Source organism: Aulonocara stuartgranti, assembly GCF_965226115.1.
Source record: "Aulonocara stuartgranti genome assembly, chromosome: 22".
Taxonomy (NCBI): Eukaryota; Metazoa; Chordata; class Actinopteri; order Cichliformes; family Cichlidae; genus Aulonocara; species Aulonocara stuartgranti.
The window spans coordinates 33,685,929-33,711,381 of record NC_138957.1 but is presented as its reverse complement, the minus strand read 5'-3'; the positions used below and the strand labels follow the sequence as shown (position 1 = coordinate 33,711,381).

The following is a 25,453-nucleotide window of genomic DNA, read 5'->3' as shown; positions in this document are numbered from 1 at the left end:
CCACCACCACCACTCACAGAGGCTGAGCAGTTGGCCCTCAGCCAAAACAGTGGGCGCCCTGTGGCCGAAGGCATCTCTGCGGGGACATCCTCTGAGTCAATAACCCCGCAAGACACAAGTGCCTACATAGGGGGTAAATTCAAAATAATACATGATGTGCATACATCCTTTCTTCACAGTCACCTTTGCAGTGCGACTCATTCATTTGATAAACTCTTTACCATAATGGATTATTTTGTAGTGAAGTTATTTTCCGACTGATTTTGCCTTCCCTCAGTCTTGGTTGTCTTTGAGAGCATAATGACAATGAAGTGTAAGGTGATTGGTATGTTTGTTAATTGCCATTTGGTCCCTTGTAAGTTATAAGTGACCTGTATAAACCTCATATTCTATCAGTTGATGGTGATGGTGTACTGCATCTGGTGCAGCCTCCTGTTGAGCCAGACCAACATGCAGTTGTGAGTAATACTCCACAGATTATATGAGTGTACAGTAGAACAGCAATGTTGTTTATTTCTTTACTACAGGAAAATAATGAAGAAACATTGACAGCTGTTACAGAGGAGGAAGCAACAGAGACACTTTATGAGGTGTACATCTTTTAATACTTTGTGTACAGGAAATACAGGCGACCAATAAAGCCAGTTGAACAAAAAATCTGTTTATTCTTCTTTCAACATGTTGAGGTGATGGGTCAAAAGAAATGATTGTGACATATGGTGTCTCTGACTGCGCTTCCATCTTGTATGTCCGTGGGAGGGTCAGGATGTTCATGGTTTGGATCACTGCTGATGTTTGGTTCAGAAGGACAGTGTTCTCCTCTAATTGTGGCAATGTTGTGAAGAATCACACATGCCACAATAATGTCACATGCCCTTTCTGGGGTGACCCTGAGTCTTTGCAGGCACTGGAACCGGGCCTTAAGCATTCCGATAGTCATTTCAATTCTGGCTCTTGTCCTGCAATTAGCCAGATTATATCGCTGCTGTGGGCCCGGTTCAGGGTCAGGGTAAGGGGTAAGCAAATAGGGTAAACATGGATACCCCCTATCACCAAGCAAGTAGCCAGTGAACTCTCCTAAGACAGAAGGATACACTTCAGTTCAAATGTCCCTGAAGCAATTGGTCTTTATATATTTTAAAGTATTCTCAACTCACCATGTCCAAATTTTGTGCTCAGTGTACATTCACGGAATATTTGTGAGTCATGGACAGAGCCTGGCCACTTGGCTTCCACATTTGTGATAATGTTGGCAGCATCACATGTGATCTTCACAGTGCAGAGAACACAAATTAGCATCCATTACTATGATAAAATAATTTGTTAGTTTGAAATGCTACAGGGAACTATGTACCTGCACATTAATGCTGTGGAAAGACTTCCTGTTCACATAGTCTCCTTCATTTACTAAAGGAGCAATGACTGGAATGTGAGTGCCATCTATACACGCCTGGGAATCCTGAAAATAAATGTAAAATTTAAGTAGTAGTCCAAGTATCACCACATCATAAATTAAGTTTTGGTCATCCTGATACCTGCAATTTTGTGGCATCCCTCTTTGATAAATCTTGTGGGTCTGTGACCGGGGAACACCACAAACGAGTACAGGAGACGTTTCAGTGCAACTGTAACATTCCTGACTGCCCGACAGACGGTAGCCTTGGAAACGTGCTCAGCGTCACCAATATTATACAGAAAGCTCCCGTTTGCAAAAAACCGAAGTGCAATACAAATAATATGTACAGAACTGAGAGCATGTCCGCGATGTGTCACATGCGTAATATATGGCCTGAGGATGTTATCCAAATAACTTATAGATTGTGCTGAGAAACGGTAACGTTCGCACAGAAAATCATCAGGAAATGATAAAATGTCCAAACGCGCTCTGATCACTCTCTCCCGGCGGAGAGCTCTGCGGAGAATTTGGGCTTCACGATCTACTGGCTCTTCAAGGAAGGGACACGCCATGTCTGACACTTCCTACTGTCAGGTTTCCGACAAAGGGGCGGAGACAGTCAGGGTTAGTTGTAGTAAACCTGCTAGGGGGCAGGTTAGCTTCACGGCGTGTGTCGTCATAGTGACTCACTCAGGCTTCAGCTGAACTCGCTTTGTGAAACCGAAAACCCAGAGTTTTCGTTAACTCAGGGTATACTTACTCAGTTTTTCCACTAAACCGGCTTCCTGAAACAGGGCCCAGGAGAAATCCCAAGCTAACATGGAGAGAAAATGCCACTCTACAAAACTCCATAAAGAAAGCCCCCAGTCAGCCACTTGGTGAATTTGGACATTATAGGTAACAGTGCTAATCAATGGGCCGTTATATTGCCCACAACCTTGGCTAGGTTTAAAATAAGAACATGAAACAATGAAAAGGTATTGATCAGATGATTGGAAAGACTGACTGGTGGATCCTGTAAGCACTGGCCTGTCAATGCTTTGTGCTTTGTATATGATTAATAACATTTTTAAAGCAATTCTAAAATTCCCTGAAACCCACTGAAGGAGTAAATGAACTGCATTGCAAATATAGAAAGATAAGTCAAAGGGCACACAAACACTACACCTATGTGTTGTGTTCCAAAACCACAGGTAATATAATAGTCTGCTTCTGTGACAGCCCTCAGTCCTCTGAGAAGATTTCCCACGAGACATTGTACGCTGGGATTTCTTCCTGATTACTGTAAGAGCTTTAGGCCACATTTATAATGATTCTAGTTCCCTCGTTCAGTTTAATGGACCCATTCCATCAATGCCAATGCAGAGAACTTTGTTTAAAAAAAAGCAGAAAAATAGAAAAAGTATCTAGATTGCAGCCAGTGTTGTTATTCATTCAAACAAAACTTCAATACATAAAATGTTGATTAAAATCATAAGCCAGTCAATTCCAGGCTTTGCCATGTTGGTAACATTGGTAAGGGTCTTACCCATCTATTACCACTAAGCTGGAAGTGCTTCACAAAACAATGGAGCTGCACATCATTTCAACTTTGTTTTTTGGCAACATGCTGCCAGCTCTGACAGGCATCAGTGGCCCCTTTTCACCAGCTTAACTCAGTTTCTGCCTTTCATTCATAACAATTGTCTTTAAATGAAGGCCTGTGAGTCATTCTTCTCCTATGAAGATTTTGTCTTGGAAGCAACCATGAGTAGCTATTGCTTTAGGTCACATAGCTCTTGGGGTCACAGAGGGGGTGTAAACCTCTTCACTCTCTCCTTTTGAAGATGGGTTGGGGAAAAAAACTCCACAGAATGTGTTCAAAGAAAATGCTTGAGGTAGTTCAGGATGCTTTTCTAGGGTTGTTCAAACAAGAGACACCAGGGCATACCCAGAACGTGCTTCAGAGATTATACTGTATTTCCATGCCAGCGCTTCAGTGCTGCTGGACCCTCTAACTGATTTGCAGGCAAGTGAGCGTGCAAGACTCTGTGCCTCTGGAAGCAGACTTTACAAATTTCAACTCCATCACAGCACACTATGTGACCATGGAAACTAAAGAAACCATAGTGAGGTAGACAATACATGAGCTGATTTCCCTGCATTAGCATGGCATACTGGCTATGGTGAACAGAGCCAGCTAAAAGTAGTGCTGTGCTGCTGTTGATACAAAGAACAGAAGACTAATGCTGCTGGCTGCAGCAGCTGCTCACTGTCTGAAACTGTACTCTGAGTTTTGTTTACAAAAATTAGGAATTAGCAGTTTCTGGCAAAGCAGCCAGTAATCCAAAATTGGATTGTTATTGGAAAAAACGGACTAAAGCCCCAACCGTTGGCCATATTTAGAAATGTATTTTACTACACTGCAGAGGTTAGCTGAGCACACATGCTGTTTTACACCCTGTTAGCAGTTCAATCAGCATGCTAGGTATCTTGACAGTCTTTGGGCAGGCCTCTTGCTGTTACTCGAGCTCAAGAGGTTATAAAGCAGCCCTGTGAGATCTTTTCCACTGGTCGGTTGACTGACTGACTATTAATGTGCACTTGGTGCCACACATCCACATGCTCACACATGCACTAACCATTTACTCATACTGACTTGCTGACAGGCAGTAGAGGACACAAGGGAGATGGCATGCAAAGACTCCGGAACTGAGATCGATGGGAATTTTTTACAAGCAGCAAAAATCATGGAAGAAGTACAGATTTCAGAAAAAAACTAAAATAAAAATTGCAGCTTAGAGTAAAGTCTGCAAACTCTGGATGTGGTTTGCATTGAATATGACTTTAAATGAAGCCTTCCAGACACACTTTGTAGATGCAAACTGCGGCTGTCTAAATAACTAAGAAGACTATGTGTGGTCTTCCTCAAACCTCATCATGCATGTTACGGTTTTAAAGACATAAATCCACCCCAGCAAATCGTCATGACTAATTAAACTAACTGTTTCTGATTACACCTTGATACAACTGTCCCCAAAAAACAACATGTTCTCATTTGGATTTTCTGTAGACACTCACACAACACCCACTCTGTCAGATGTTACAATTACCCTTTTGGTTATGGTTCTCAGTATCTCCTTGGCTCTGCCGGCCTGCCAGTGACAGCTGAGATATCTTGCCAATATCTTGCCAGATGTCTGGCTCCCGGCTCTGGCAGCCTGCATTTTAGGATTATGAATACATTTTGTGCTGATGAATGCCAACATTATACATTTCATTTGCCACAGAGCTGCACAATTGATTTGTAAAAATGGACAGTGCGTGTTAAGTTAGCATAATTGGTAATTGCAGAATTCTGCATCATATCGCATCACGCATTAAATGACATTTCACTTGACTCACAGCAGCTGTGGTTGAAAAAAAAAGTCAAGATTAGCATAATAGAGCAATTTTAGCTGATTCACTAAGATGGATAATCACAGTTAATACTAATGATCACAGTATGTTGAGTCTAATACATTCAGCTTGATATTCTGCAGCCAATAATCAGATGTTCTCTTCAGGTCTGATCAATGGGAAAAGCAGCTAGAGATCATATCAGAAAAGGCTTTAATTACAATTTAAGCTTTTTGCCATCAAGTCTGTGGAGGGAAGATTGTAGGTTCAATTCCTGGGACAGGAAATGAGTAAATCAGTCTATTTATCAGAAAAAACTGGGTGTGGTGTTACTCCCAACTCGTGGCATAAGGGCAGGTCTGCTTGATTTAGACTTTCAGAGAAAGTGTTTTTCAACATGGAGCGTTTCTGTGTAAGCCCCTGAACACTGGAAATATAGGCAGCATGAGAACGTAGCCAAATATTTTCTACTGATGGATTTGTTTTGGGATTCTTCACCAGTCCAAGCCAAGTTGCTTTTACAAACAGTTTCTGAAGATGGAAAGTCAAAAATAAAGCCTGAAGATGGCGGTCATGCACAGGATTTCAATCAATGACTTTGGGGTCAAACTCAGTAGTTTTTAGTTATTTTGCAGTGTAGTCATCTGGTTTAATTTACCAAAGCAATTAAAAATAAACAGAGTGCAACACTAACAAGTGAATACCTCCCTTTTATAACACTACTGAGTGAATTACTGTGCTTTTCTACCCCTGGTAAGAGAAATTCTTTGGACTTTCTCGTGACATTGCCTCTGCTGACCTGAAATGTTAGCAGTACATTAAAGGTGTAGAAACATACTTTTACCTTGGAGAGATTGGAAAGTTCAGACTTTTCCATTCTCCCGAGGCCACTGAAGGACTAATGCATGCTTTTATCGCAACCAGGATGAATTATTGGAATGTGAAAACACACTGTCACTGAGTGCAGCTCATTCAGAAAGCTGCTGAGAGTTTCCTGAGATTCAGCATTAATCAACTTAAGCAATTATGCGGATGTAAAAACAAAGATAAACACCAGATGTCCATTATATTTGTCTCTTACCTTCTTAATGCAGCCTCATACAACTGTAGTCACTTTTTACTGGCTATTTAAAAAAAAAAAACACTAGGCTTTTTTCCACTAGCTGACATTAAAAAAATAAAATGTCAGAGCTCTGTCAGAAATTAGGCATTATCCTCTGTTTGCCTTTTCAAACTTTTAAATGTCATTTCAAATCATGAGTTGGCAGTCTTTGCAGCAGCTCTCCAACTGTCTTTACAATACACCCCATTTGTTTGGAGAAACCTGAAAACCAGATTCTATAAATTGTGTTTATTTACTACATAAAATAAACAGCAGGCTGAAAGCCTGCAGTGTGTATTTATGTTTCGCTTTGTCAGCTGTTTCCTGCAGGTCATTATACACTTTGTTCATTAATTATACTTTCTTTACAATCACAAATACAAAAGAAATTAAATATTTATGAAGGGTTTTAATATTTTCCATTTGACTCTTTGAACTCTTGGTGTTTTTTTTTTTTATTGAGTTTCACTTAGAGGCACTAATTCAGCATTCGTTTTGAAGAGGTCTGTGACTTTTTAGTCCTGTTGGTGTTAGTGAGTGCTGCAGGGATACAACAACCCCGTTGAGAAAATGCATTTTTTCACCTTTGTTCATATAAATGTAAATGTGAAAATGAAGTACTTAAGCTTGAAATTTAATTTAACCCAAATATCTTTACATTTCAGAAATATACACCATGCAACGTCATGTTGCATCACGGTTTGAAACAGAACTGTAACAGATAACAGTAGTCCATCCATCCATCCTTTAACAGGTATCAAATTCAGGGTTGTGCAGGGGTGGGAGGCTGGAGCCTGTTGCCAGCTGCAATAGGATGAGACTCAGGACAGCTCTAATAACTCCCAGCATTATGTTCTATAGGTCTTCCACAGTTAAGACCTATGTAACCATTCCCGAAGCAACATGTACCGAGCCTTCCTACTCACAACACTGAGAAAGTGCATATTAGGAGGCTCATTCTCACTCATTCTCACCTCCAAGCACCCAGGTTATTAAAACATTGCCAGATGATACTCTTCTACCGGCTACTGTTTTGATCTGATAGACTGATCCATCTATAAACAGCAGGAACTGGAGACCTTCGCTCAATCTGTCCTTTTCTACATTAATGTGACAGTGACCAAACTCATCTGGGCTTTTCCTAACCGAAAACCTTGGACGACAGGCAAAGTTCAAGCTCTGATGAGAAATTGTAACTCAACCTTCAGGCTGAGGGACATTTCCCTGTAAAGCACTGCCAGAGCCAACCTCAGGAGAGGCATCAAACAGGCCAAGGAGGCCTATCAGAGGAGGATAGAGGGCTTCCTCACTGATAACAACCCTCATCAGGTGTGGAGAGAAATCCAAGACCTCACCTACTGCAAAGGCCAGAGCCCCCCAACCCTCGACAGCAGCCTGAAACTCGCAGAGGAGCTCAACACCTTCTTTGCTCAGCACATCCTGCATTCTCAAGCACCTGCTGTATGCCCAGTAAACTTATGACTGCACACCAACCCACCCAATCAACATCATTGCCAATTAAACCACCATGGACGGGCTCATCTCAGATGGATGGGCCAGAGGTCAATCAGATCCCACACCTCCAGACTCACAAATAGCCTCTTTCCCTGGGCCATTTGGGCTCTCACCAAACCCTATATGATAGTAACCTTCATCAGTCATGACACTCACACACTCTTTTCAGACCAAGTCTTTTCTTTGCTCTATCTCTGAGCACTATTTTACCTCTGAGCACTCAGCGACTATTTTGTTCCAGCATGTTTTATTTTATTTTTGTATATATTTCTCTTCTTTTGTATATATCCCTCAAGACTGTATATAGTTCTCCTGTTGGCTATTTATTCCTGCTGTCTACTATTAATATTTTACTCCAGCACAGTTGAGGTGGAGCATCTTCAATTTTGTTGTATATGTACATTAACAATAAAGGAGTATTCTTTTCTATTCTATTCTATTCTATATGCACTTATAGGTCATAATAAAAATTCACATGAAACACCCTTGTGGGTGAGGACAGGTGCACACTTTCAGATCTAATCTGCAGTGATCCTTCTCTGCATCACCGGCTGATGTTTTGTAATGTCTATGGAGTGAAGCAAACTTTTCTTCAGCCATTTGTTTACTCTTCTTTACTAAACTCTGCAGTCTTCTATCTTTTACCTGCACGTGGGACTCTCTAATTTACTAACCACCAAAGATCTCTGTTACACCCAAAATGTTTGACATTCAAGCTGATCCAAAACCCTGCAGTGACGGTACAGACAGGAATACGACAGAGATCATTTTCCCCCACACTAGCTTCTCTTCATTGGCTCCTCTTAAATTTGATCAGATGTAATCATATCTTAAAAACCCTATAGTGTCATATTATCCTAATACAGGACCCCTACCCCAAGAGTAGTCTGGGAGGTATAGCCTCTAGCTATCACGTTTCTGTCTCTTGTCTCAAGTGACGACTGATAATTAGAAGCTCTTAGAAGAGACTCTTAGGATTAGCCTGAAATCTTAATGTATATAGTTGAGCTACCATAGGGTAAAGGTGCTGAGGGACCTCCTATGATGCACTGAGCACTTCTCCCTCCCAATGGTTTTAATGGTTTTACTCCCCATGCATGCATAAGTCACCAGCATATTTAATTAACTACACCTTCTCGCTCCCCTATGGTGTGTGCTCTATAACTCTAGTAAATGTCTACCAAACACTTGCTCTAAAAAAATCTACTGTGATATTGTTGGTTTATTTTACATATAAAGTGCTCTGAGATGATTGTTGTTGTGAACGATGTTACGTGATTAAAACTGAATGGAGCTTGCATAAATAACTCTTGCAGTCATAGCCGGCATTTGGTGCCTTGTGAAATTCTTCGCTGCAGGTCTCGGTGACTGCTCTGCAGATCCAGCCCATGCTGGTCTGGTTACAGGACTATATCTGTAACCACCAGACCAAGCTGGGACCCAAATATTGACCACTACATGGATTTGCTCGTGGGTAGTTTGTGTGGCCTGAGTTAATCTGCTCAGTATCAGCCTTCTGTTTGCATTTGAGCTTCAACAGGCTGGCAGCGACAACAACTAACTTAACAAAACAGCTGTGCGGTCATGTGAAGTTCAACACACTTACACCCAAGAGAAAGCAGGAAATTCTTCACTCGACACACTAAATCATCAAACACACACACGCACACACACAAACCTAAAGTCATAGCAGCTTTTTACAAACAACCACATAGCTGAACACTTCTGTTAGCTAAATTCTAGAAACACTCACACAAACACATTCACACAAACAAATGTGACAGTCCCAGAGTCCCTGAAGGACCACTCCCTGGCAATAAACTGAACATATCCAGCAGCAGCAGATTGGATTATGGCTTAGCAAGCAGCCTGGCCTGCACCATACGCTGAGGCAGCTGTTTCCTTATCTGCATGTGTGTCTATGTGTAGATATATATGACAGCGGCAAAGCTATAAGCGAGATTTTATGCTATTGACAAAACAATAAAGTGTGTGTGTGTGTGTGTGCCTGGACCCTTGACCCCTCATCCCTATGAAGTGCTCGTGAGAAATGTCCTCACATCCTGTAAAAGACGTATGGAAATCAATTTCCATTTTAACCCATCCATCCATCCACTTCTGCTTATCCTTTTCAGGGTCGCGAGGGGCGCTGGAGCCTATCCCAGCTGTCATAGGGCGAAAGGCAGGGTACACCCTGGACAGGTCGCCAGTCTGTCGCAGGGCTAACACACAGGGACAGACAACCATTCGCACTCACATTCACACCTAGTGACAATTTGGATTAATCAATTAACCTATCCCCACAAGCTGCATGTCTTTGGACGGTGGGAGGAAGCCGGAGTACCCGGAGAGAACCCACGCAAACACGGGGAGAACATGCAAACTCCACACAGAAAGACCCCGGCCTGATGGTGGAATTGAACTCAGGACCTTCTTGCTGTGCGGCAACAGTGCTAACCACCATGCCACCGTGCTGCCCCATTTTAACCCGTGATAGATATTGACAGTTTGATTAAACTGCATTAAAGTGAAGGGACTGAGAAACAAGAGAACATAAAAAGAATGAATAGCTGCTGCTGGTTCGTGCACTGCAGTGCAAAACCAACTTTGTCTCCCTGACTCCTACCTTAAATAGTTTCACCTAATTTTAATTCTCAAGTCTCTTCTCTCAATAGTCTCATTTGAATTCCACCCCCCAAAAAAAGAACTTGGAAACCAGCCTCCAGGCCATAACAGATTTATCATTTTGTGCATTTGTTTATTGGCAAGGGAAGAGGGGGATCGGCTGTTGTTTGGGAAACTGATCTTGCGTGACAGTTCAATATTAAATCCTCTGAGGAACACATTATTTTTATGGTTGGACACATTCCTTAACTGAAAGCTGAATGAAAGAGACAATTTCATGACATTTGTAAGGAACAAAAGAGGTCAGGACACATAAAGGCAATTAAGGAAACCTACAGATAAGTTATTTGTTTGGACTGGGTTTAAAAAATGAAAAAAAAATAAAGTGTTGTGTGTGTGTGTGTAAGATGGAAGTGGTCTACACTATTCACATGAAGGTGCCTTTTTTTAGTGGAATTCTGATATTTCACACTGAGGGATCAACGTCACTTTAAGCATGGATAATAGGAAATATCTTTGTGGTCTTTGCATATCTTACTTCTGTCACTCGGGATGATTTGGCGACTCCCTTTGTACCTTAATGAAAAGTAGAAAACTTTTTAAATATAGGATTCACATTTTTTGGAACCAATTATACACTTGGAGCTTAAATAAAGGGACTTTATATGATGTTGTAACAAACTGCAACCACTAAGGGTAAAACTGAAAAGTGCTAAAAACTGCAGTTCTTTGAATGGTCACTTTAGTTTCTCCAAAATCAAGTAGATCTCCAGGTTTTCATGTTAACCGCTGGAATGAACACATTTACAGCCTAGTGTCCGGATCACATTCATATATCATTCATGTTTTCTTTTGTTCTTTTTGCAGCTCACCTGTTTATTTGTTGCTGAAGCTTAAAATCTGCACTCAGACATTTGCTAGATTGAGCTACACTGCATGACTATTTCTAAACATTTATAAGGACTTTAGACATTATTACAAAGTTTGTATGTTGTTAATACTCCTAAAATCTTTTCAAATGTTGTTAGATGAAAAAATGTTTAACAAAGTGCTTTGTAATGAGTTGTAATTAAAGCTAAAAAAGGAAAGTCAACAGAGCAGAGGAGACCAAATCCTATTCTAAGACATATAATTCAATAATGGAGAGGATTACTCGATGTGGGTTGTGGAGGTGCTCCTACCCTAAATAAAAGCATACAAAGTTTGGTTACTGACAAAGTCCGCTGTCCTCATAAAAGACTGGGTGGTGTGAATGCTGGTTCAATCCCAGCATCTTTCTAAAGAAGCTGGAAAAAGCCCCAAAGCATTTCTAAATGCTTGGGTGTCCAACATTGCACAATAACTGTGGCTACTCTCCACAGTTCAGTAGACATCCTACATCACACCAAAAGCACAACAATCTTAGTTCATGTGTCAACCTTTTGGCAAACATTATTATATGTAAAGGAAAAAAAAAGATTGCCAGAATCCTGGAAATAACTCAGCTGACATGATACGTCACGAACTGAAATTGTTTTGTAATCCTCCAAAATTGTTCCTTATCATGAGTGTTGGAGTTTGTTGCTATTAAAGAAGGTTCGAGAATTCTTTAAACTTTGGGTCTAACTTCAAACACCTTGGTGACCATTCCAAAAATAACAGGTATCTTATGATCTGCAAACTGCATCCTCAGGTCTTGTAAATTGTAAGAACCTTAAACCATTTGGTGGAGGTTAGAAAAAAGTAATTGCAGTAAATAATAATTTTTGTCAGGTGATTAAATGTGAACCAATGTCTCGTGTAATCATCCTTCTTAACCTTGTCTCCAGAGTCTGCACTGGCTTAACATGGCACTACATCCATCTTGGCTAATAGCAGAAACAAAATATTTCATCTTTTTCATACATATTGTTGCATATGAATCTATTTGAATCTTGATTCCTTTTTTTTTTTTAAATACAAGGAAAAGACTTGTCCTCGGTGTGTTTGTGCGGCTGGTGCACAGGGGAAGAGCCAGCTGTATCCTTGACCCTTCACTGCTGCATGGCTATCCATCTCCGTCTACAATAATGGCAACGTCACTGGCTCACACAGGCACCACTCAGGAAGGCTACAGTGCAGACACACACACACACACACACACACACACACACACACACACACACACACACACACACACACACAGAGAAAATACAAGTACATACACACATACAGATTGGCATCTGGAGGATTTTGTACTCTACACATAGCTGTCAACTGGATTAATATATTGCATGTAAAATGTAAAATATTGCTGTTCACAAAACAAAACCCAGATGCCACATTTCACTCTGAGGATGACCTCCTCCCTGAGGGCACTGGATAAAAGAATAATAAATAAATAAATAAATAAATAAATAAGAAGGCTAATACTGTGGTCATCCCAAAGCTGCAGTCCAAAAGATACTGGACGTACTGTAGGCACTTAGCCAGCCTAAGAGACACGACTCTGAGCCACGAGCCTACGCGCCCAGACGCTGTGATTATATCCAGAATTTCTGCCAGCGAACGTGTCGACATGTTGAAACACACTCTGCTCTCATCGAAAAGAGCAACAGAAAGCTGTCTGGCCTGTCTCGGTGTCTGCATGACTGCTAACACACGCACGCACACCACTGTAAAAACGTGTGCGCATACTGTCACAGTTGGTGTCTGCCTAAACAAGGACATGTAGTTACAAAGATGCAGGTGCAAAAGACATACTGTAGAATTCTAACATTGTCAAAAATAAGCTTCCATCAAATGGCAAAGTACAGTAGGGTGGAACAGAATGGCATTCTGGCACTCAATGAGCATGTGAATGTGATAGGCTGTTTAAAACAAAATACCGTACAGCAAGTTCATTTTTCATGGTTGGTTCATGCCTGGCAGTCCTTCCAGCAGATGCCACAGAGTCAGTTAAGTCACTGCATGGTCCTGTCTGCACACATCCTTTATTTTCTTCTTGGCCCTGTCATATGTTCATGCATGCAGATGTCAGTAAAGTCCCATTAAACTACTTCTGCATCTGGACAGCTCTACTGAACAAGACTGAGCATAACATGGGGAACTATGTACGTTTTAAATCCAAAATTTCATCAAATATAAAAAAATTGAACTCAGAGATGAAGAAAGTTCTAAGAAAGAGATGACAGGAGAGTGAAGATAAGAGATCATTTTGAAGGTAACGACCGCTCTGTGAGTGACATCTCATCTTTCATGTAATATCCAAAATCACTTAGCCTTCTTTAATCAGACAGCGAATCTGTGCATGATGTTCCGATTATTTCATATTGAAAAATGTCTTTTATTAAAAAAAACAAAAAAAAACAAAAACCTTAAATGATAATATCTTCTCATTCATAAATGCAGGACAGAAAGTGCAGGCTAAACTGGGTCAGTTTCAGGGTTGTGGTACGGCTCACAGTGATGGACTGATGCAGTACAGACTGTAGTATCCACAATCATTGCTAGGTCAGGTCCAGAAAACATAATAAGACATAAAAAAGCGCATGTGTACAGTCAGCAAACCTATTACCATCTTTTATAAGGATATTAGAAGACGGATATTCTGAATATGCAGCTTTTAATGTTGAATATTGAGTTTAAAGTTAAATTAGATTAAGGTTTAAAATAAATGCCCAAATAAATCCTCAGCTGTGTTTCAGTATCACTACAGAAAAACAGAACTCACAGAAGTAATCAAATTGAATTAAACACATTTATGTTCTTTTGTAACACTTTCCAAATTCCTCCTTCATAGCAGCTTTACACTGGCTCTAGGCTGGAAAGCAGCCACAATGACTCATGAAACATGTCCTTATAAATTGTAGAATGTATTTGGTCAAATCCACAAAGAGCAATACACTCAGAAGCAGGTTAAATATTTGTCTTTCAAAGTGCTGGAGTTCAAAACAGTGCTGCATTATGATGCTTACTAACTCGCTGTAGAAGGTCATTCTGAGCTCTATTTATTGCATTACCTTTGTATTTCTCTTCAACAGGTCTGTTTGTCACAAAACAGTTAATAATGCAAACCTCAGGCTTCACACTAAATCATATACATCTCTATAAGCAGAGACACATGATGTATTTGTTTTACTCTTCAGGTAAAATCAACAGCAAAGATTGTGAAAAACAGCCCAAAGAGATCTTAGGAGGAAAAACACTGTTATGGCTACACTGACTGCATTATAAAAACATGTACGGTTAGCATTGGAGGCTTCAGTCTTGCAGAGTAGAAATATGGCTGCTCCTTTTGTTTTCTGTTGAAAATCGAGCTTTGGCTTTTAGTTGGCAGAACGTTGGTGGACAGTAGAAAAGCATGTGTGTGTTGCATTGACGTTGGATCTCTACAGTGCCATACTGGACAACCTGCACTTGCAGGAAAACCTCTGAGGCCTCTGTTGAATTGTTTCACATGACTGTGTTTTATGGTAAGGCTGGTAAGCTAGACGATCACACAGCTAAAAGGAAACAGATCGCACGTCTTTTCACGTAACACAAAATATGACAGAGAAGATGAGGAAAACAATTTAAGTTTAAATGTTTCACAGCAACCAGGGAAAGTCCAGTTCTTAATACCGCTTTATTTACTAAAAGGCTAAAATCTGCTAATGAATTTTTCCTCACATTTCATGATGAGTTTGGCTGAAAAAGTCTTTATAGAGGAAACATATGGTGGCTACAATAGATGTACTAGCTTTGAAACCACAGAAACCACAGCAGTGCAGAGAACGGCAGCTGTGAAGCTGCCTGTTCGAAAGAGGAAACACATTCAATAATCCATCATCCTGTTCCATGACCCCCTAAACACCAATAGCCTCCTACAGTCCCGCCTCCTTAATAATGTACCAAGACAACGCCAAACCAGCCACACCCCCAGAAACACAATAGCACATAATAGCACACGTGGAAGGTCACACATCCATTACACACTCAGTGTTACTCACTCTCTTTTTCGCTCTCCTTCACACACAAAGACACACCTGCAACTCTTACCAGTATAACTAATATAACAAAGACATTACTACTATCTTCCTGCTGACAAGCCCACATCTTCACCTTTGGGCTGATGCTTTTTTTAATCAAACCATTTCAGATTTCATAGACAAAAGAAACAGGAAAACTTTTCAAGCAATTCATTCAAGTCTTCCTAAATACTAGTTGAAAACGTTAGTTCTGCCAGGAAAGACACAGTCAAAAGAAGACTGTTATTTCCAGTGGCTGCCATTTATATTTGGTTCTACAGTACACTGGGTCCCAAAGTGGCTTGCAGTTTGTAGGCCCAACGCTATGCTTAATCATTTGGACTGGTCATTTGACATTTACAACCTAGATAAGGCCACCACTGGCTTCTGGTGAATGATAACAGTGAAAACGTTGTTGTCGTATTGGAATAATGTCAGCTGGGGCTACTGGTCTGCGATTATTTCAACTTTGAAAATCCAAATAACACACATTTATTGTAATTCTGCCAGTTTCACACCTGTTGGTTTAAAGCTTGTGAGACTTCCATAGTTGTCTTCATTGAGATTAACCCCCCCCCCCCCCCTTTTGCCTTTTTTGTGGAAATTTCTGGCCACATTAGCAGCGCAGTGATGAAGTAATTGAGACAGACTCACTGCTCTTTGACCCTAACACACTGTGCAGCTTAATTAGTGTAAAAACCAGTGCCAGCAGATCTTACTCATCTAGAGGTTCTAGTCCACACGTGACTTTGCTAATCAAGTGATGCCTGGACACAGTTTTTCCCCCAATGGCTTTCTTTTAACCCTGCGTGTTTTAACTTCATCTCATCACCCCATTAGTGTTTGACACTGCTTAATAAGCACACCAACAGAGTGAACTCATGGAAAACAGGGCTTTGAGTTATTTCTTTAGCTGTAGCTCTAAGGATGACAACTCTGGTTCAGCATCAGAAGAAATATCTGGTCAGTGTTGGTTAATGTTTTTAGTGATCTGCTCAGCTGTGACTCCAAAAGTCTTACCTGATATTAAATGGATTATGACATTTATCACCAATATTTGTGTCCTATATATTGGAATAATCTTAATCAGTTGGATTTTAAATTTCGAGTTTATCTTACTCATTTGTTTCATCATCAAATATACTCAATGATGTGTTTTGTTATGACGATCAGCTGAACTAAGGAAGTGAAACCAGCTAAAATGTAACTGAAGCCGTTATAAGCAGTAGTGTGGTTCACTGTGACAACGTACGGCATCAGAGCTCTTAGCATGACTATAGATTTGTATTTTTACCTATATAATAGAAATAATAGAAAAATAATCATTCTTGGACACATGAACACTCAGTGACACTCTGCTCCCTTTCTGAGTCCATAAAGAACTGAAATGGACACAAGGAGCAGGAAATTAGACCAGACAGGCTGTTTTATTCATAGTGCCGCTGATGTGTAAACTGGCAGCTCAATAAACCAGTTGCCTGCAGCGATGTTACCCAAATAATAGACTATAAAGTGTTGAGCAACGCTTTCTCCGATGCTCTGCTAAAGTAGCTGCTGCATATTTTATAGGGGCAGGTGCACTGATTAAAGAATCCAAATCCTTTACTTGCAATTTGTATGCAAAAATATTGATATTCCTAGATTACATGACAAGTTACAAGCCAAAAGCCTAGTGTATAAGGACCATTGTGGAACTGTAGGTGTATTTCTTGCTTAGTTCACAATAACTGAAATCGGTTCTGTCACTTCGATGTGTTTGATTGCTTAATAAGACCTCTAAAGAAACTACTAATGAGTCTGCCAGAGCTGCTCTGCATCCAGCCTTTGCACTAATTGCAATGTACAGACAGAGAGGTCAAACAAAAAGCCATCAAAAAGCTTCATTTTACTTTTCACATTTTAGACAAGGTGATGTGTGGACTTGTCTTGGAATCTAGAAAAAATGTCTATTTGTCCTCTTTTCCTATAGAGTCATTCATAGAGTTGAAATACTAATGCAAAGCCTCCATTGACCCCGTCGACATACATTGATTAAGTTCAGCCTCCAATTATCTGATCTGTGAACATCTCTCCACCTTGAGCCACTTATTTTTGCATTCATTTGCCATTTCTTCTAAAAAACGTACACGCTTTTCTTCTATCATGTTCTATTTTCCACCTTGGAAAATCTCGGTCATTGTGTCCTTGGGCAAAACACTTCGCCTGCCGCCTACTGGTGATGGCCAGAGGGGCCGATGGCGCAATATGGCAGCCTTGCTTCTGTCAGTCTGCCCCAGGGCAGCTGTGGCTACAACTGTAGCTGCCTCCACCAGTGTGTGAATGTGAGAGTGAATGATAGTGGAATTGTAAAGCACTTTGAGGGCCCCAAAAAGCGCCACATAAATGCAATCCATTATTATTATTATTATCAATCCTCATTCACCAATATGTGCATGGAAATGTTCTTACCCTGCAAAAGAATAAATGAACAAAACCACCTCTGGATTCATAAAACGTGTGCACCAGCCAATTTTGTCCTTACTATCATACGTGTTTGAGTGAATCAGAACAATTTTGAATCAACAGCCTTGCACCTTCTACCTCCGATCTGTCTACTGCCACGGTCCTATTTCTTTTCATGTGGAAACACACTGACATATAGGGTAAAATCCTGAAAGTGGTGATCATGTTATACGAGCGATCCCTGCACCGGAGTGACTAAATACCTTCATATGAGACCCCTGCTGCTGCTCAAGTAAAAATAATTTTGACATCAAAGCTGATAAAAAACAGAGAAAAAACAGAAAATCAGTACTACAGTCCATCTTCAGTCAGGCAAACATGAGAAAATAATGAAAAATATTAAAGACAAAAACCAAAAAATCCATATTCTCTATGTGTGGGAAGCTGGCAAGGACGGAGGATGTAAGTCATGGCTAATGAATAATAAGAGAAGATACAATAATATGAGCCATTTAGTGTTTGTTTCATGTAGCTTTAAAATCTTATTGTTATGTATTTATTTCAAGGTTTTTTGGTCATCATGATGATCGGCTCATGGAAAACTAAATAATGAACAAAAAGAAAGAGGTTTTATTTTTCTTCTGCATTATTGTAATGTGGGGTCTTTACTTTGCAATATGAAATACCTTGAGGCAACTGTTGTGGTGATTTGGAGCTCTATTAGTAAAACTGAATTAAATTAAATTATTTTATTACAACTATCATAATATAATACACCAATTATTTTTATTGACTTTGAGTTATTAAGTAAGTTTTGACAAAACTAAATGTTAGAAGAAAAAAAGTTCAGAATTTTGAAATACCAGGAGAACATTTCGAGACTCCTGGAAAGTAAAAGTCAGAATTAAGTCTCTGCAATGATTTGTTACATTAGTTCCACCAAAATTAAACTAACTTTTCTTCTAGTTAGTAATGCATGCAAACCTAATGACAACCCTACAATAAAAGAGAAGCCAAAAATGAGTCATTCTTTCCAATTTTCATACAACTTAATTTGATGCATTATTAGAATAGTCCTGTAGGCTATAAATCCTCATTATCTGAGTAGCAAATGTAATCTTTTCACAGAAGGATATGAGGGTATATTAGGACTATAATTTCTCACATTCATTAAGTTTTTTTGGACCACCCAAAACTATTTACCACCTGTATGGGCTCAAAACTCCCAGTGCAGAATCACTGACTGGTTCTCATATTCTGTTACGCATGTGGTAACTAGTAAATGTGTGATACTAAGTGATTGATACCAGGGTGCTATATGTAGAGAGTCTGACAATTCATGAGAAAACTCCAGATTCCTTGAAACTTTAAAATTTTATTAATTTTTTGTTTTCACCCGACAGCACAAACAGCATCAGCAAGCAGCTTAGTCTCAAGCGCATTCATTTTCCATCACATCCAAAAATGACAAATGCTCAGCTTCATAAACAATCAACTGAAAGTTATAGCAGACCAGCAACTGAAATTAATAGATGTGCCAGCGATTATGACAAACAGTGTTTGTGATACATTTATCCCTTGAGTCATTATGCAAACCAGACTGATTTAGTTTTACTTGTCATCTTATGTGTTGGAGCCGTTTTTCAACAGGTTGAGTATGTCCTAAAAATAATAGTTTTTCTCAAAAAGACATCCATCCTAAAAATGTGTTTTTCTTCGATTTATTCTTCATATTTTAACTAGCTTGTTCCAGTTTTGAGGCCCAGTTACCAGTCCACTTTAGCCCTTGCCTCTGTTAAGTGTTTAGTTGTCCTGTGGAGGTTGCACACAGACATCTGTGCTTCTTTTACCCTGTAACAACTTCACCAGTGGGGTGCTACACATTCATGTTGCCCCAACGAGTTATGCTTGTTGTGTGGTGCTCCAGTTGCATCCATTTGCTTCAGTATTTGCCTGCAGAGCCAGCAGAAGGCTCCTGACAAATGTGCTCCCGTGCAGTACTCAAAAAAACCCAACAGCATGTAGCTCAGCAGAGACCTATGTGTGTAATTTAAATGTTCATTGTTTCAAGTGGAACAGAAGACTGGGACATTTTTTTTAAAAAATGACGGCCTGAAAAGTACAGACAGTGACTACAGTGGACACATTGTTTCTAACACTTGGTTTCATTAACTTTGCTTCTGTCTGCAGTTCGGTGATGGTCCAACAACAGTACAAGCAAGAGTAGTCCACAGATCAGCCCATTACACCACATACTTTGGACACTGCCTCTATCTGGCCATAGATAGAAGCAGACGGGGTATCTGTGGCTCCCTGCCAACAGAAAGCCACATTCAGCCGATTACACCCCACCCAGTGTGGTAAGGTCAGGTTTTTACTCAGTCCATTCTTCACCCAAATACTGTTGTAACGTTTATGTGCATAGCTTCATAAAAAAGCACAAAAAGGAGGGAGAGGGTCTGTTTTTTCTTATATTTCTTTGCATCAAGAGTACAAAGATACAACAGAGACATTGTTGTTGGAGTTCCACAACAGCAGTCCTTTTAGATCTTCCAGTGTAGACATTTATAAACACTTATTCAGTGCTGCTTTGTTTTATCATTATTACATTTTAATATATTCAGGCTAAGTCAATTGCTTTTGCTTTTGGATGCTTTCCAGGGTAATATCTTGAAAGTTTGGCTGTAATCCTTTCTCAGAATTAGACTGACTAATTTGTGAGTGCTGTCATGTTCCTGGCTAATATCAGAGTGAATCTTGCATGTCTACAAATCTACCCTCTTGCTATAGAGAGTGAAACCCTAGGAAAAAGAATTAAAACAACTTAAAACCAAACTAAATGAGGTCATGAGGGGCATATAAATATTCCTAAAATTGTAACAAATCAAGGTTAAAAGTGTCAGTTAAAGCCACACGGACTGAACACAAAGATATATTGTATACAGAAAGAACAGACATTAGATCTTATCTTTGTCATTTAAACAAAACATTGTTCCTTTCTTCAGCTGTTTCCAGTCAAACTGCTGTCCGAGTCTACAGCATCGGGTCTAAAAGGCATAAAAAGGCTTTTAGCAGTGAAAACATGTCCCATCTTCATTAATGTCCACTCTAACTTCTTCTTGTTTTATGCAGCTTTTAGTTCACAGTAGTTACCACAAAGTGCTTTTGGCTTTTAACGCAGAGTTGACATCTGCTGCTCTCAAATCTTCCACGTCTTCTTCCAAAATGCATCAGTCCAACAAAACATCTAACTCTGCAGCTCTCTCACTGATTGCACACATAAATACCGCTTCTACAATTATCTGCAGGTAATTAGCACTTTGATGTGAGGTTATCTTTCAGTTTATCATTGGAGCCACCAAGCTTGTTTCATGTTTCTGTATCTGCTGTTTACAAAGAAATGACTTTTATTTGCAGGTTGGAGTCAAAAAACCTCAAGTCAGAAATCTATGGAAACCAACAATTTGGGAAGAATTTGACTTTGCAATATCGAAGAAAGAACAATGCCTTACTCAATGCAGCACAGGCACAAGCACAAAAAAGAGATGTGACAGGGCCCTTTTGTGATGGCTGTAGTTACACTAAATCACAGCACTCTGTGGTAGCAAAGGCAACATGGCTCCCAAGAAATAAACTTCTAAGACATAGAGGTCTGTTTTGACAAACCGTTTCTGCTAAATAGATCAGAGTTGATATATTGCAAATAAACTAAAACTAATACTATCACTGAAATTGTGACTGACAGTGATGGCTAAGATTGAAAACTGAAGCTCCAATTTCCCCACAAAGCTCCATTTTCCTATCTGACTGGCCTGTTACTAAATGCATCAAAAGCTGTCCAGAGGGGAAACATTGAAACATGAAGTGAGAGAGAGAGATGACAGCTATATGAGGATGGGAACAAGACTAACTCTGCTGCGACATCTTAAATTAGTCAAAGTGATGCTGAAACCGTTTTAAACAGTTGTCAGACGGAGCAGAGCTGATGGTTCTTAATGAGACATTCAAAGAGTGAATGTTGTTTAATAATACATTCAGAGAAGATCTTCTGCAGTTTAATTTCAACTTCTTTTCTAAAATGAAGTTACTTTCCACCACTTGTGTTCTCGCCTGCATCCAGCATTGATTGTTTATATACCTAAAGAACTATTTGTAACTGTGGAGTCTTTTAGAAGATTTTTCCAGTGTGAAAAATCAATCAAACTTCAAAAAGCAGTAGAACATTATTCTGTTTTAACATGTTTTTTTCACTTCTATTAACTGTGTTTTAATTTTCTATTCCATTCTATTAAACTGTTATTGTGATTCTAACCCACTTAGTGACTTTGTGTCTGTGAAAAGTGCTCTATAAATAAACTTTACTTACTTAGAATATTTTGTTAAGCTTGCAAGTCAATATAAAAAACCCAATGACATCACTGCAGATAATAGCCACATAAAAAATTCAAAATAAACCAATGTGACATAGATGGATGGAAAGTGAACACAAGCCTGCTTTTAACATCAATCACCCTGTAAAAACTCGAGCTCATTACCTGGGACAACACTGACTCAGCCTTGGTTTTTATAAAGAACCCGATGTCTTCTTCTCTGTCGCATCAGTTAATAACCTGGGGTGGCTCACCTACATCTTTAGCTGAATATGATGTGTTATTAGTCTCCTGTTATATAATGAGAAGGAGGAGGAGGTTTCTGCTCCACCCTATGTCCTAGATTATGCATTTACAAACAATTATTACAGTAAGAAATACAAGATTTATCTACAATATCAGCTCATGAGAACTTCATGTTTTTTAGTAGTTCAGGTCTGGATGATGATGATGTGTTGAGTATGATCCAGTAAAAAGTATAAGATTATTTAACCAGTAGGGTTTACTATGAAGCAAGTTCCACAAACTTGGCCTGACAGAGCCTAAAACCTCAACGACTTTCTGCTTTGTACAAAAGGAGTTGTTTGATGCACCACTTGACTCTTCTTTTCCACAAACTTGATCCAAGCACAGGGTATTTCGGTCAGAGAAAAATTAAAAGGAATAGCTGAACTGAGGAACAGTGAAATGCAACACTGGTTCTGCAATTAAAACATGAGAGAAATACTACAGAGAATCATTAATCTTATGAATTCATGGTCATAGCAAGCACGCCGAGCAGGGAAAAAAGGAAACATTATCTCAAGCTACAATATTTATTTTACCACTTAGTGCACTATCAGTGATGCTGTTTATTTCTACTGTGACAACTGCATATTAGAACTGTGAATTTTAAACATTAAACATTACTCAGTGTGTTCACATCTGACAGTCTCTCATAGCCTGATAAAAGAGACACCAAAAACACTTTAGTTTGTCACCAAAGCAAAGTGAAATAAATTTTATTGACTGAATATTCTTGGTGATTAATAATCTACAGCTACATGAAAGTCTACACTGAAAATGTTAATCTGTGTTCGTGTAGCTGCGATTCCAACAATGTGAAATGGACCGAGCAGCAGTTTAAGATCACTCATAAAAACACTCGTACATTTTTCTGCATCAGCAAATAAATGTGCACAAATGCCAGGCATCCAGTCTGTATTTGCATTAGCTTTAAATCTGGGTTTCATTTGGTATTACTACTGAAAAGTCTCAAGAACACTGAACTTCATATTAATCATGAATGATACAAATATCTTTTTGTCCAGTGAGAGTTTACGACAGCTTTTATTAAAAGAGGAAAACAAAACAGAAATGAATATACTGAAACAGTGGTTTGTTTGAGTAAATAATGGTAGAAGCTGTATGTATAGAAAGAATGTGTGAGAACACATTTTTGGGTGTAATGTTAGACCATAAAATCTGCTCATGTTAGACATGGAGAGCATCACAGTGCTGGAGAAAAAAGGCACATTCTGAAGCAGAAATCATTACTAATGTTCAGCGATTTTATCTTACTTGAATTATTGTGTGGAGATATGAGGTAACACATACAAAAGCATACAAAAGACCACTGTAGCCATTGTAAAAAGAGCAATGTGGATAGTTAATATGGCTGGTTATGTGGAGCACACAAACCTATTATTTGTAAAGTTCAACATGTTGAAAAGTGTGAATCAGGTAAAAGCAGGGAAATAATGCACAGAGCCAGAAATAATCTCTTAACAAAAAATATTAGAAAATAACACTTTCAGACAGAAAGTGCACTTATGAGCTGAGAGGAGAGCTACATTTAAAAAAATACTGTATTATATACTAGAGATGGCACGATACCACTTTTTTATGTCCGATACCGATATCATAAATTTGGATATCTGCCGATACCGATATGAATCCGATATAGTGTTTTTTAATCAACAAAACCGTTTTTTTTTTAAATATCTTGCTGCATTTTGTATAAGTTCATACTCAAGTTTAAAACAACAAATACACTAAAGCTATTCTGTTATACCTGTATGCAAAAAAAAATATTTAATAGTTCAGCAATACTGATCAATCTAATAAACTTAAACCTACACCATCCTCCCTATTCTGGTATTTTAAAGAGTACTTAGCGTAAATATTAAGCAACCTAACTAATAGGGTTCCAACTCCCAGCAACAACAAAAATAAATAAATAAAAAATAGGGAACCACCCCTCACGCTCCACCTCATGATGCTTAATCGACGTAATCAACCTTAATTTGATGCAGTGTGAAAAAAAAATGCAGAAATCAATTATTTTTCAAGAAATATTAAATAGATTCAACATCTTTCTTCAACAAAATTGCAGACTGCACAGATGGTACCTTCCCAAAGGAAAAAGTACTATAGCTTACTATATATATTAGACTTAATAGTCACTATATACAGTAATTGACTTCTATTCCTTTTACATCAAATTAAAACTTTGGGTGTAAGATTCGGATAATTATTTATTAAAAGCTAGACATTTTAAATGAGAATAAGAAAGAAAAGTATGTCTTTGTGCCCCCTTTTCCCAGTTAATGCCCTATCGGCCCCCCCTGGCTAAACTTTGCTAGATCCGCCCCTGCACAGTTACCAGCCGTCAGCTACGTAGAAAAAGATCCTCGAGTAGAAAGTAATATTAAATACATTCTAACAACAGCTGATCAAGCTTAAACGTGCTGCTGTTGTTCAGCCGCTGGTTTCCTCTTTCTGGTGCAAAGTGGGCCAAAAACAAACCAGAGAGACGGACTCGCGACAGAAAAGCCGATCAGCTGATCATTTAAGCAGTTTCACGATTGAAGTAGCAGCCAGAAGAGGCAGTCGCTCCATATATCGTTTGGTAAGCTTAACGCAGGAATGCTTTACAAACATTCAGAGATGGACTTACACACTTGCTTTACTTCTCTCGGGGATAACTTTGTCGGAGATGAAATGCCGGGTTGCTAGCGAAGCTCCACATGCTATCCAGACCACCGACAGTTCCCGCATGCCACAGCCGCTCTATCACATGATGCATACTGCTCCGACGTGCTAACGTTCTGAGGTGAGTTACAGCGTGTTGCAAGTTTTGTGAGGTGCTTTCCTGATATTTAATGGATCGGATTACATTTTTTATTTTTCTCCGATATCCGATCCAGTAATTTAGGTGAGTATCGGACCGATACGTAATATCGGATCGGTCCATCTCTATTATATACTACAATTGTATATACTGACATATTAAAGTTAGTTGTTAATATATAAGTATGTATCTGCTAATATAACAAGGGACTGTGTATTCAGTGATGCAGTTTCATTTGTTTTTTACTTGTATTAACACGTGTTACTTACTGTATATGTTTAATTAGATTCAGATCCCTGAAAAGGTGATTTTAAGCCAGACTTCACTTCATCATAGATCCTTCTGATCTAAACTTTCTATGAAAGCTAATTAACATATGTTTGTTGCCTACATCACAACAGAAACCTGAAGTTTACGTTCATATGAAAATTACGTGCAAATGAATTAAAAAAGGAGATGTTTGTTTGTGACTTGCTTGTTTTTGTTTAAGAAACAACTTCCACCTCTCTTCTATAAGTGATACAGAAAAACAGGGAAGCCACTATT

The 25,453-nt window shown here is 39.2% G+C and overlaps 1 protein-coding gene across 2 annotated transcripts in view; it reads right to left on the bottom strand.

The window, feature by feature from the left end:
- The window catches only part of grin2da (glutamate receptor, ionotropic, N-methyl D-aspartate 2D, a), a 264,679-nt gene that overhangs the window by 181,236 nt on the left and 57,990 nt on the right, over window positions 1–25,453 (bottom strand). Inside the window, exon 1 of one of the 2 annotated variants that reach the window (XM_082520397.1) lies at window positions 24,734–25,231. The exons of the other annotated variant lie outside the window; for it this stretch is intronic. The gene's annotated coding sequence lies outside the window, so the exon portion shown is untranslated. Of the gene's footprint in view, window positions 1–24,733; window positions 25,232–25,453 lie in introns of those variants that run through there. 2 annotated transcript variants of the gene reach the window in all.